Genomic DNA, 11881 nt, shown 5'->3' with positions numbered 1-11881 from the left:
TAAGTGTTGTCGTCTAACAAACGCCTCGCGTATACTTGTTTCAAGGTTTACTAAGTTATCACTGGTACTTCTGTTCCTACGAAAACCACTCTGATGTGGTGAAAAGTATTCATTTTTTTCTAAGAGATACGTCAGACGTCTGTTTACCATCCTCTCAAAGAGTTTACACAGGCAACTTGTCAGAGAGATTGGTCTGTAATTAGAGGGATTCTTGTGGTTTTTACCAGGCTTGGGAATGAAAATAATGATAGATAGCCTCCAGGAGTCAGGAAAAGTATGTTCTGTCCATATTCTGTTAAACAGACACAGGAGATTAGAAAGGAAATTCTTTGACAGATTTTTAATCATGCTGTAGTGGATTTTATCCGGGCCTACAACACTATTCCCCGAGCGAGAGATCGCTGTATGTAGTTCTATGCTGGTGAATGGCACATTATATTCCTCATTAATGAGGAGTGAAAGTTTAAACACTGTTTTTCACTTTGGGTTTTATAAGCCTGAAAATTTCTTGGATACATAATATTGCTAGATGAAGTGGAAAACGTTTCACCCAACGTATCAGCAATACCTTGTATATCGCTGATTATTGTGCCATTATTTTCCAGCATAGACAGAGAGTGAGAAGCATATTTCCCATTGATTTTATGAATTTTATCCCAGACTGCTTTTGAGCTAGTGGAAGATGTTATGCTAGAAACATACTTCCTCCAAGAATCCCTTTGGCTTTGCCTTCTAACTCTTCTGGCATTTGCTTTGCTTTTTTAAAAGCTATCAAATTTTCAGCAGTGGGGAATCTTCTAAAAATCCCCCATGCTTTCTTTTGTGCTTTAAATGCTGCCTCGCAATTCTGGTTCCACTATGCTTTCGGATGCTTTGGGTATCTTGTTGATGATTTTCTCATTGTTTTCTCAGCTGCGTGAATGATACTAGAAGTGTCAACTTCAACTGCATCATTGATATCAGCAGTATTGACCATTTCCTCAGTGATGTTAGCCAAAGAGGAAAATGCAGGCCGATCTGCCGTTTCCAGTTTCCAGCGTGGTGGACAAGCTGTTTCACAGCTTTCTCTGCCTCTGTATTTTAGAAATATTGGGAAGTGGTCACTAGAGAGTGGATTACATCCAACCTCCCATGTAAATGCTGAAAACAGGTTTGGACTTGCTAAGGATAGATCAATGGCAGTGAATGTTCTTGTTGGGGCGTGGAAGTATGTCACTTCTCCTGTATTAAATAAATATAGTTGCTGATTGCCTATTAATCTTTCAATGGCTCTGCCTTGCCGGTTGATGTCCGGACTGCCCCACATTGCATTATGGCCATTAAAATCACCCAGTAAAAGGAATGGAGTAGACAGCTGTTCAACCAAAGCATCCAATTCATCCTCATTGACTCTGACATCTGGTGGCAAGTATATAGAACAAACTGTGACAGTTACTCCAATAGAAATTCTGACTGCCACAGCTTGCAAATCAGATGTTATTTGTACTGGCAAGGATGGGATGTGATTTGAAACTACAATAGCCACACCTCCACTGGCACAGTTGTGGCTATCATCATCCTTCCGGTAGACATTGAATCCTTTAAAAGAAATATTTTCTCCAGGTTTCAAATGAGTCTCCTGGAGTGCCACACAGAGAGATGAGGTAGATGACGTCAAGTGTTTAATGTCAGAGAAGTTATTGCGGAAACCACGACAGTTCCATTGAATTATTTTATAATCCATTATGTGTTTGAGGCAGCATTCTTTGCAAGGGTATCCCTCTTTAATTTAATAGGGGGTTTCTCTTTTGGAGGTGATATTTGTTTTGTAACCTCCTTGTGAGTCTCTTCTTCAGAGAAGTCAGAGAGCTCACTCATAGATTGTGCCTCTGATTTTTTAGATTTACAGAGAGCAGCTTTAACTCTCTGTTTGTTTAACGGGTTCTTGCTTGCTCTTTTGGAGCCCAAGTTTCTCGTTATTACCCCTGGTTTAGGTAGGAGTGTTTTTGCTTTTGTACTCTCCTTTGCTGGTGTTTCTTGTGATGGGAGTACTAAACATTTTGCATGGCAAGTAAGAGATTCCTTTGAAGAAACAGAAATATCTGTTTGAACCCCAATTGTCTTTGTAGACTTCAATGCAGCTGCATAACTCTTCTGTTTCAAAGGAGCGCTTGAGTTGACCATGCGTCGAGCCTCTGGATANCCCCGAATCTCAAGGACAGGGCGGCGATTCTCCCCAAAGACGAGTGCCAAGAAGACGCCAGGTCGTCCGTACACGACCGTCCAAGCTTCTCCGCACACTCAGAGGAAGGAAGAGTATATCCGAACACCGGACATCGCCCGTTCTCCGTCGGACTCTTCTTCAAGGAAGCCCCGGGGCACTCAACAGCACCTGCCGGCCAACAGTCCCAATTTTTGTTATTCATAATATGTAAGTTAACTTCATGTCAAAATAAACAGTTTTCGTGTAAGTCACTTGGCATCTCTGTCTCCTACCGCCACCACCCACATACGGTTTGACCCTAGGTTTTCCTGACGCGCAATTAACGTATTGCCCCCAAAATCGGCGAACTTACACAATCGAAAAAGTTACTGAATTTATAAAAGAAGCTTGGGATAAGAATAAACAGTCTCTCTTGGTCAGTATTGACTATAGAAAAGCCTTCGACCACCTATGGTGGCCTGCCATCCTAAAGAACCTAAAAAAGTCCACTGCCCCAGGAATGTGTAAAATCTAACAAAGAACTATTTGACAAGGAGAAAAGCAGGCTTTTTCCATAATAATATAAACACCATCAAAGAGGTAGACAGGGGTTACTCCCAGGGATCTCGCTGTGGACCCGGCCTCTGGAATCTTGTCCATAACGACCTTCTGAATAACATCCCAAAAACAACTGACGCTCAAATCCAAGGCTTCGCAGATGACACGATATTGATGGTGAGGCACCAGAACCATGATGTCCTCCAGAAGACTGGAAACGATACCCTCAAAATCTTAAACCGTTGGAGTAAGGAAAACAAATTAACGATTAACTTCCAGAAATGTGAAGCCTTGGTTTGCACCAAAAAATCAAACAGGAAACAACTACAAAGGCTGTTCAGCCTTTACATCAATAATCAAAAAATCAAGATAACTACAGACTTAAAATACTTGAGAATACTACTCGACCCTACTCTGAACTACAAGACCCATATCGAGGAGCTCTGTAAAAAGGTAAATCAGAGAGCAAACATGCTATATCACATCGCCAGAAAAACTCTTGGGGGATCAGCACGAAAAACTGCAGACTAATATATAAAGAAGCAATTGAGCCGGCGCTCCTGTACGCTGATCAAATCTGGGGCAACAGAGCTAACATCGTGCACAATAAAAGGAAACTACTCTCGGTCCAAAGATCGTTCGCCATCAGAATTTGCCAAGCCTACCGCACAGCACCTACAGATGCCTTCCTCGCCATCGCAAATTTTGAACAAATTCACATAAAAATCAACAGTATGGTCTGGTCCAGGATACTTAAAAAGGAAAATAGTCGCCTCAACGAGGAAGACAACCAAATAATTACCTACAGAAACAACATCTCACAAGAGGACGCTGATGTAATGGACTAAATTAAGGCCTACGGTGTGGACTACTACAAAACCGGTACTGCCAATCATAACCACCCAGCAGAGATGGACGCCATACTCACGCACATTAATGAAATTGACCACTCCAACTACAACTGGCATGTTTACACAGATGGGGCCAGCAGCGATAAGGGTATAGGGGCGGCCTTTGTGGTTTATAATAACCGTCTAAATTCCACTGCACACGAGGAATATTATAGATTGGCTGATTTCTGCTTAAGCAATCAGGCTGAGCTCTGGGCAATGGAAAGGGCCATCTCCTACGTCAACAGAAATATCAAAAAAATGAATGGCACGATAAACTTCATTACGGACGGCCGCAACGTACTAAGGAGCATACAAGGGGGCAAGAAGCAGACTGAAACAGGGATTAAAATCCAACACCTAGCGAGACATTTAAACAAACTCAGGCCCACCAATTTCAGATGGACCCCCAGGCATTCTGGCCATCCAGGTAACGAACGAGCGGACGAGCTTGCTAAAAGGGCAGCAGCAACGCGGTACTGTCGACTACCTTCAGCAAACTTCCTCTAAGCCACATCCACAGGTACTGTACATCAATAACAAAATCATGGATCATTGACAACAAGAGTAGTATATATATGAGAGACTCTGGGATAATTTGGTTAACTTCGCGAGGTTTATAACTTTTATTCCAGAATCTCTCATCATTTTGAGGGAAAGACGTCGAGCAGGGGCTAAAATCGTNTTATTTACAGTTTTCACCCGCTGAATCTCTTTCTCTCTCTGCCATGCAGAGCATTTCCGAGAGTAGGCAGGATGGGCATCGTTGCAGTTTACACAGCATGGAGTACTGGTGCACTCAGTACTCTGGTGGCCTTCAATTTTACACTGTGCACATAAGCTTTTACCTCGGCAGGATGTTTGGGAATGTCCAAACCGCTCGCATTTAAAGCAACGCAGTGGGTTTGGATTATATGGGCGAATTGAACAACGCAAATATCCTGCTGTAACAAAAGATGGCAATGACGGTTTTCCAAAGGTGAGAATAAGGTGTTTAGTTGGTATCAACTTGCCGTCTCGACGAATCGAAATTCATCGAACAGAAGTGACACCTTGGTCTGAGAGACCAATCTGAATATCTGATTCCTCCTCAGACATCAGATTGATCTCAGATATCACACCACGTGGTGAGTTCAAACTTGTGTGTGGTGTGATAGTGACTGGTATGTCTCCTAGAGATTTCGTATTCATAAGCTTTTCAGACCGTTGAGGGGAGTCTGCCTCCATGAGCAGGTCTCCTGATCTCAACTTTTGAATTTTTTTAAGATGCCCAATGGTCGATTCAAAAAGTTTCTGAATCAAAAAGGGGGAACGTTTAGAAAGAGTTGTTTCTCTCATAGCATGCACGATGAGATAGGCTGGTTGGTTGGAGTAACTGTCCTCCTTTGGTGGTGGTGCAATGATACATGATTTTTTTTGTTTTAATGAATCCATATTTAAGAATAAGTATTCAGCTCCTAGTGACCCCACCCACCATGGGGCCCAACAAGGGGATGCCGTCACATGGGAGACTCCCATAGACCGTCATACCAGGGTTTCCCAGGAGCTATACCCTCACAATGCAGTCAAGAAGAGCACATCTTGTCTGACGTGTCCGCCCAGTCTGCATCGATCGGTTGATTCCAAGCCGAGGTCAAGAATGACTTAATGACCAGCCGATTGACTCAAACGGAGCCTGATTTGAGCCTCCCGTTTATCCGAAGCAGGGGCCAAATCAGTGTATTGGGGACGTTATGTTGCTCCTCAACTACCAGGATCCCCCTTTCCGGCATACGGGACACCACGCACGGCAAACACGTGGGTGGGTGTTCAGATCCCAGGGATGGTAAAGAAAACTTACTAAACCATCTCTGGGAGGTCCCCTCACCACGGACAGGAACCCACATCGAGGGGAATTTTAATTTAAATTTTTATAAAACGAAGTAGTATTATTTTGCTATTCTGTATTGGTTATGTGTATTTTTAGACTTTTTTAAGATTTTTAAACGCAAAGCTTCAAAAATTCTTGCAAATTTGTGTTAAATCGAATAAAGATAGAGATTTTTTCGTTATACGGACCAATTTTCTTTTCTGTTTCCGCTGTTAGATGTTCTACAATCAACAGGTTTCGTTATATCGTTTTTTTTTTTTTTTAAATTATTAATAGTTTCAGAAATTTGCACAATTAAGCATGCTCAATGCTACCAAAACCAAACAATAAATTTATTACATTATTGCGGTTCGTTGTTGTCTTCTTGTTGCAGTCTTCAAATTTGGACTTTCGATCAAAACGCTGCATTCCATAATTAGATTAAAAAAAGTAAAATCATAGTGATAAGTGAAATCTTTTACTTCACTTGTATAACACATTTTTAAATTCTTAAACTGTTTTATTAAAAATTCACAATATAACATCAACTTTGAATTTTAATTTTATATCCAAGATAGAAAACAGATTGTAAAAATATAAACATAATACTGTAATATATAACAATAATTTATATTATCGTGAATAATTTTTATTTTAGTTTGTGACTAATTATTTATTTTTATTCAACGAATCATTTTAAAAGGATAGAAAACACGAATGTACCGAGTGCGGAAAGAAATTTATTAGAAAAAGTCACTTGCAAAATCATATGAATATTCATAACGGCAAAAGACCGTATAAATGTAATTTTTGCGAAAAAAGCTTTTATCAAAAAGGAAATTTAACATCACACAAGAGAGTGCACTCGAATGATAAACCAATTAAGTGCATTTACTGCGTAGAGTGTTTTAAACAGAACAACAATTGGGAACAGCATATCTTCTCTCGTCATTTCAACCAAGTTTTGTCTGACGTAAATATTACTAGAAGTTTCTATATTATTATTCTTACATTTCGATATTTGAAACGAAGAAATTGGTTAAATTAACAAAGGAAATATCTATTTGTATCGAATAATATAACATATATAATTAATTTTGCAATCAATAATCAGTGAATCTGCACTGATTTACAGAAACCAGCGTTACATAAAAATTATTTATCACTTATTAAATAATAAGTGATAAATAATTTTTATTAATGATTTAATTTTTTATCAACTTTCAGTGAATATTTTGTCTTGTTTTCCGCTTGAGAAGTTTATTCGAAAATTGTAAATTAAACAAGTTTGCTTGCATTTTTGATTAAAATAATTGTCGAGAATTCCAATGGAAAAACAAATAACTTAAAAACCTTTATGAAATCGGAATTAGTAGAATGAATTCATTAGTGTAATTAACAATTAATGCTGTGAATAATTAAAAACACTAATTGCGATAAGTTTAAATTATTCGAAGAACCTTTTACGACAATTATTTTTTTTATAGTTGATATTTGTATTTAAAAACAAAATATATTTTCTTCTCTAATTAATACTTCCATTTTACAAAGTAAAAACACCAGAACCTGGTTATTTGTTACTAACTGTGTTATTAGCAAATTAAAAGTACAAAATACATTATTAACTTTTGACGGTAAATTCGACTTTTATAAACATCCAATAGTTATTGTACGATTGTTTTAATTGCAAATATCAATAACAAAAAGATGTAAGCAAATTGTTATTGCGATTTTACAAAATAATTTTTTTAAAGTTAATTTTTTTTTATTAAAACCGAAATGTTTTGTTTAAAATTTCAAAACCATAAATCGTAGAAATTAACGATTCACAAACATTTATTTTCATAAATAAAGCATTTCAACTTAACAAATTATATTTTATGCCTATATGTATTGTGAATTTATAAATCGATTTATAATTAGATCGCGTTCAACGACCCGAAAGTAACAAGCCGTAGATGTTCGGTCTGCGCTGAACCTTATTCATCTGGCACTTCTGCAATAATGCATATGGAAATTAATACCGGAAAGCAATTATTTTCTTGTGATATTTGCAAAGAAAAATTCAGATACAAATTTCAATTAAAGAGACACAATGGAAAGTTTCATTGGGGACAAGTGACTCCAACTTGTTTCCATGTAAGTGTGCAAGTATTTTTTACGACTGATCTCTTAACGAATATTGTAAAATTTCCATTCACGGACTATTTCTGGCCTTTTCAAGCAGGTTCGTTATGAAATAAAGTATGTTTGCCTAATTAATAGGTTAAGAAATGAACAAATTAATTCGTTCACATTATTTACTTACGTAAAATAAACGGTTTCTTTGTGAAACGCTTGACGTTTCCAGCCTCTGGAAAGCACCCGCATACGCGAAGGCCTTAGACCATCCCGACAAAAGGTGATAAATCTCCCCCTAATCGTCGAACTTACAATAGTGTGATGTTCATCCAACTGCAGGAAAATCATGGGATAATTCCAAAATTGTAAAGAAGCAACGCTAACGAATGAATCATTTTGTTCACTTGACAAGGTCATCTGTCATAACAGACTGTCTTTTTTGTCTCTCTTCATCATTCATGTCTGTTCACCCCTCTGGAGATTTTTGTTTAGGGGAGACCGGGGCAACTTCGGCATGCGGGGCAAGTTTGTCAAGCACTTTTTTTTAAAAACAAATTAAAAGGAGACTTTGGTTATAGGTTAGGCAGTTGAGTTTTATTGGTGGCTTGTTGAGTGTAGTGTTTTTATTGTTCTCCAACAAGCGTAGTTGAATTATCAAGCAAATTTTCATTTTCGTTCAATTCCATATAATATTTTTTTTCCATTTATATTGAATTGGCAGGTTTTGTTATAATTCCATGATAACGAAAGTTACTTTTCCTGTTAGAAGGATGTAACTTCAACTTATTCACGTGGCCAGATCGTGGCTTGGCATTCTGTTCTCAGGGTTGTACTTAATGTTTCGAAATCATGACTAGCGGGGTAAGATCGGCAACATAAAGCCACATTAGAAGCAAAGGATAAAAATCAAACAGATGATAAATGAAAACATGTTTGCATTTGTTATTCATGTATATATGTCTTTGAACTTGCATTTCGTTGTAATAATATTAAATGGGTGTTGGATTTGTATTTCTTTGTTTTAATAGTGAATTCCAACTTATACATTGTTAATAACATAATTTTATATACGTGCCTATCTTGCCCCATTACTGTTGCCCCTATACCAGGGGCAACTTTAATAAAAATAATTAAAATAATTACAACTTTACAAAAAGAGAGAAGTTGCCGATCTTGCCCCTATACCCGGGGCAACTTCGTCAATTTCTCTCTTCTTGTAAAGTTGTAATTATTTTAATTATTTTTATTTCCAAACTGATTTTAACCAGTTCTATAGTAAGGTAACATTCCAATAGACAATATGCAAAGCTTTTTTTTCAGTTTACAGCAGTATTTATTACACAAAATTTAAGTAAAGCTTAACATGCCGATCTTGCCCCGGTCTCCCCCAATTTCCTCACACAACGTTTACTCATAAACTTTTTTATGTACGTGGCAGTCTCTACCTATGGATTTCAGTTTCATTTTGCCTACAGCGAATATGTGGTTCATGCTGTAATTCACTACTTGCGAGTAGTGAATTACAACTTGAACCACATATTCGGTGGTAACTTCGAATACGTTATCTAATATTTTCTGCCAGTTACAGGTCACGCAACAACACAGTAACGAATCGCATAAAGTTACCTAAGCCAACACTTGACAGCTTATTTTTGCACATGCGCCGACGCACTGTAGTCAACCACGTGCTTATACCATCTAATTTCGGATTAATTTCCAGAGATCCTATCTATTAATAGTAATAACAAACTATGCCAAACACGATGTTATTTATTACGAAAAATGTTTATAAAAATTTGATATTGTCCATCTCTATAAATTGGCAAAAAATGTTAATATTGATTGTAGTGGTGAATTTTAGGAAAATTTTAAATGCATAAAACAAGTGCTATCTTTGTTAAGTCTAACATCTTTCAAGATTCGATACATAACATTCCTGTATTCCACCAATCTTTCCATTCCTATATCGCAGACCGAAACATTAAATGAAGTAAATGATAGAACACACACACATTTACACATACCCAAATAATGTTGATTTAGATTTTTGAATGTTCTGGGTAAAGAAATCATAAAACACGAATATTTACAACAAACAGAACGCACGCAACGAACAGTAGACGTAGTAAAAAATGTTAACGATATAAATATCTTCTCATTTACTCTATTTACATATTCTATTTCTTATATTTGTAAATTGTTTTTCTCGTTATAATTAGTAGAAAAAAATGTACTTTAGTGCATTACTTTATTTTCTTTATATTCAAGTTACACATACAGTAAAATAATATATTAAAATATTATAAAGCATATAATTCAGGTGCTCATATTAAAAAGCTATAGTGACAGAATATTTTTCCTTAACATTCAAAATTATTTTCTACCAGTGTAAACGTGGTAGTTCCCAAATGCAAACTAAACATAGAAAATAAATAGGAACGGTTACGTATTGTGTTTGTTCTATGCCTTTTCACGTAGCACTACAAGTGTTCTTAAACTACATAAATTTATACATTTTTAATGTTTTATTGGAAAACATGAACAAAAATTATTTATTTTTGTGAAAAAATAGTATATGTGTTATTAACCAAATAGAAATTATTTAATAAGTGCCTTTTTTGTGCCGACTACCGAAAATCTTTTGGGCTGAAGCTGCACGAACGGCGACATATTTGAAAGACTGCACACCCGCAAAACTAGAGAAGAAAGCATCTCCCGAGGAATTATTCTCTGGAAATAAACCTTCAGCATCACATTTACGAATATTTGGATGCCTAGCGTATGCGTGGATTCCAAAGATAAAACGAAACAAACTTGAGCCGAAATCAAGACCAGTTATATTTATAGGATACTCGAGAATCAGAAGAGCCTACAGGGTATACGACCCAAAAACAAATAAGGTGGAGGAAACCAGGGACATTAAGTTCATGGAATATCGATTAGGAAGTGAATTGTTAGACAAGTCAGACGGGGAAACTAATAGAGGAAAACAAACAAATTACTGCATAGAAATGGATTTAGGCGATATGAACGAAAACAATGATCCCACACCCGTAGATGCGGAAAGAATAAGTAACGACGATAGACATAATGACGAAATCGTCACAAATGAAGAACCCAACCTTACCCAAAGCGACGACACCCAAATTCAAATACCTAGAAGATCACAGAGAATCAGGAAGCAAATCCAACAAGGAATCAAATTCAACTATGACGAAAATTTCTTCAATACAGAAGAGTGAAGTGATACAGATGCAGTAAACTCGACACAAGATTTTATACCAACTACCTTTAAGGAAGCAATCACTTGTGGAGAAAATAAATCGTGATGGAAAGCTATGAAAGATGAATATCAATCACTGATGAGATACAGAGTATGGGACCTAGTAGACCGAGAACCAAACGCTAATGTTATAAAATAAAAATGGGTATACAAAAACAAAAAGAATCCGGACGGATCTGTAAATACGAAAAAGGCCCGACTGGTAGCCATGGGATGTTCCCAAAAGTACGTAATTAATTACAAGGAAACATTTTCACCTGTGATGAAATTGGAAACGCTAAGAATCTTATTAGTAATGGCAACACAAAAGAATTGGAAAATAAGCCAATACGACGTTAAAACAGCCTACCCACACAGCAATTTGTACGAATGCATATATATGGAACAAACGAAGGGATTCATTAATTTAATTAATTAACCCCTTCCTACCCATGAAAAGAGACGAATCAAAAATATGCAAACTAAATCGCTCTATCTATGGCTTAAAACAGGCTGGAAGAGCATGGTTTAAGACGATTACCAATCACCTGTGTCAAAACGGTTTCGAACAATTAAAAGCAGATCCATGCCATTTAAATATCAACCAGACGAAAACGTTCTATACTTAGGATTACCCGTTGACGATATGATAACAATATCTTCGAATGAGCAAATCGAACACGAAGCTATGGCAAAAATCGCGGAATATTTCCACTTGGTTAACCTAGGAGACCCTAAATGCATTTTAGGAATCGAAATAACGAAATTCGAAGATGCGATAAAACTGACGCAACAGAGACAAATAAAAGAAATACTCCAAAAATTTAAAATGGAGGATTGTAAACCAGTCAACACGACAATGGATCCTAACCAAAAATTAGACTGCAGCGAAGGATCGACATGCGGAAATAAAAAACTTTTCCAAGAAATTTTGGGAAGTGTGATGTATATCAGTTTAACAACAAGACCCGATTTGTGTCAGCCGATCAGCGAACTGTCACAGTACACACAAAATCCTA

The sequence above is a fragment of the Centruroides sculpturatus genome, unplaced genomic scaffold, assembly GCF_000671375.1.
Source record: "Centruroides sculpturatus isolate CEXI.00-Female unplaced genomic scaffold, Cexi_2.0 scaffold1218, whole genome shotgun sequence".
NCBI classification, from domain to species: Eukaryota; Metazoa; Arthropoda; class Arachnida; order Scorpiones; family Buthidae; genus Centruroides; species Centruroides sculpturatus.
This window is presented reverse-complemented; position numbering follows the sequence as displayed.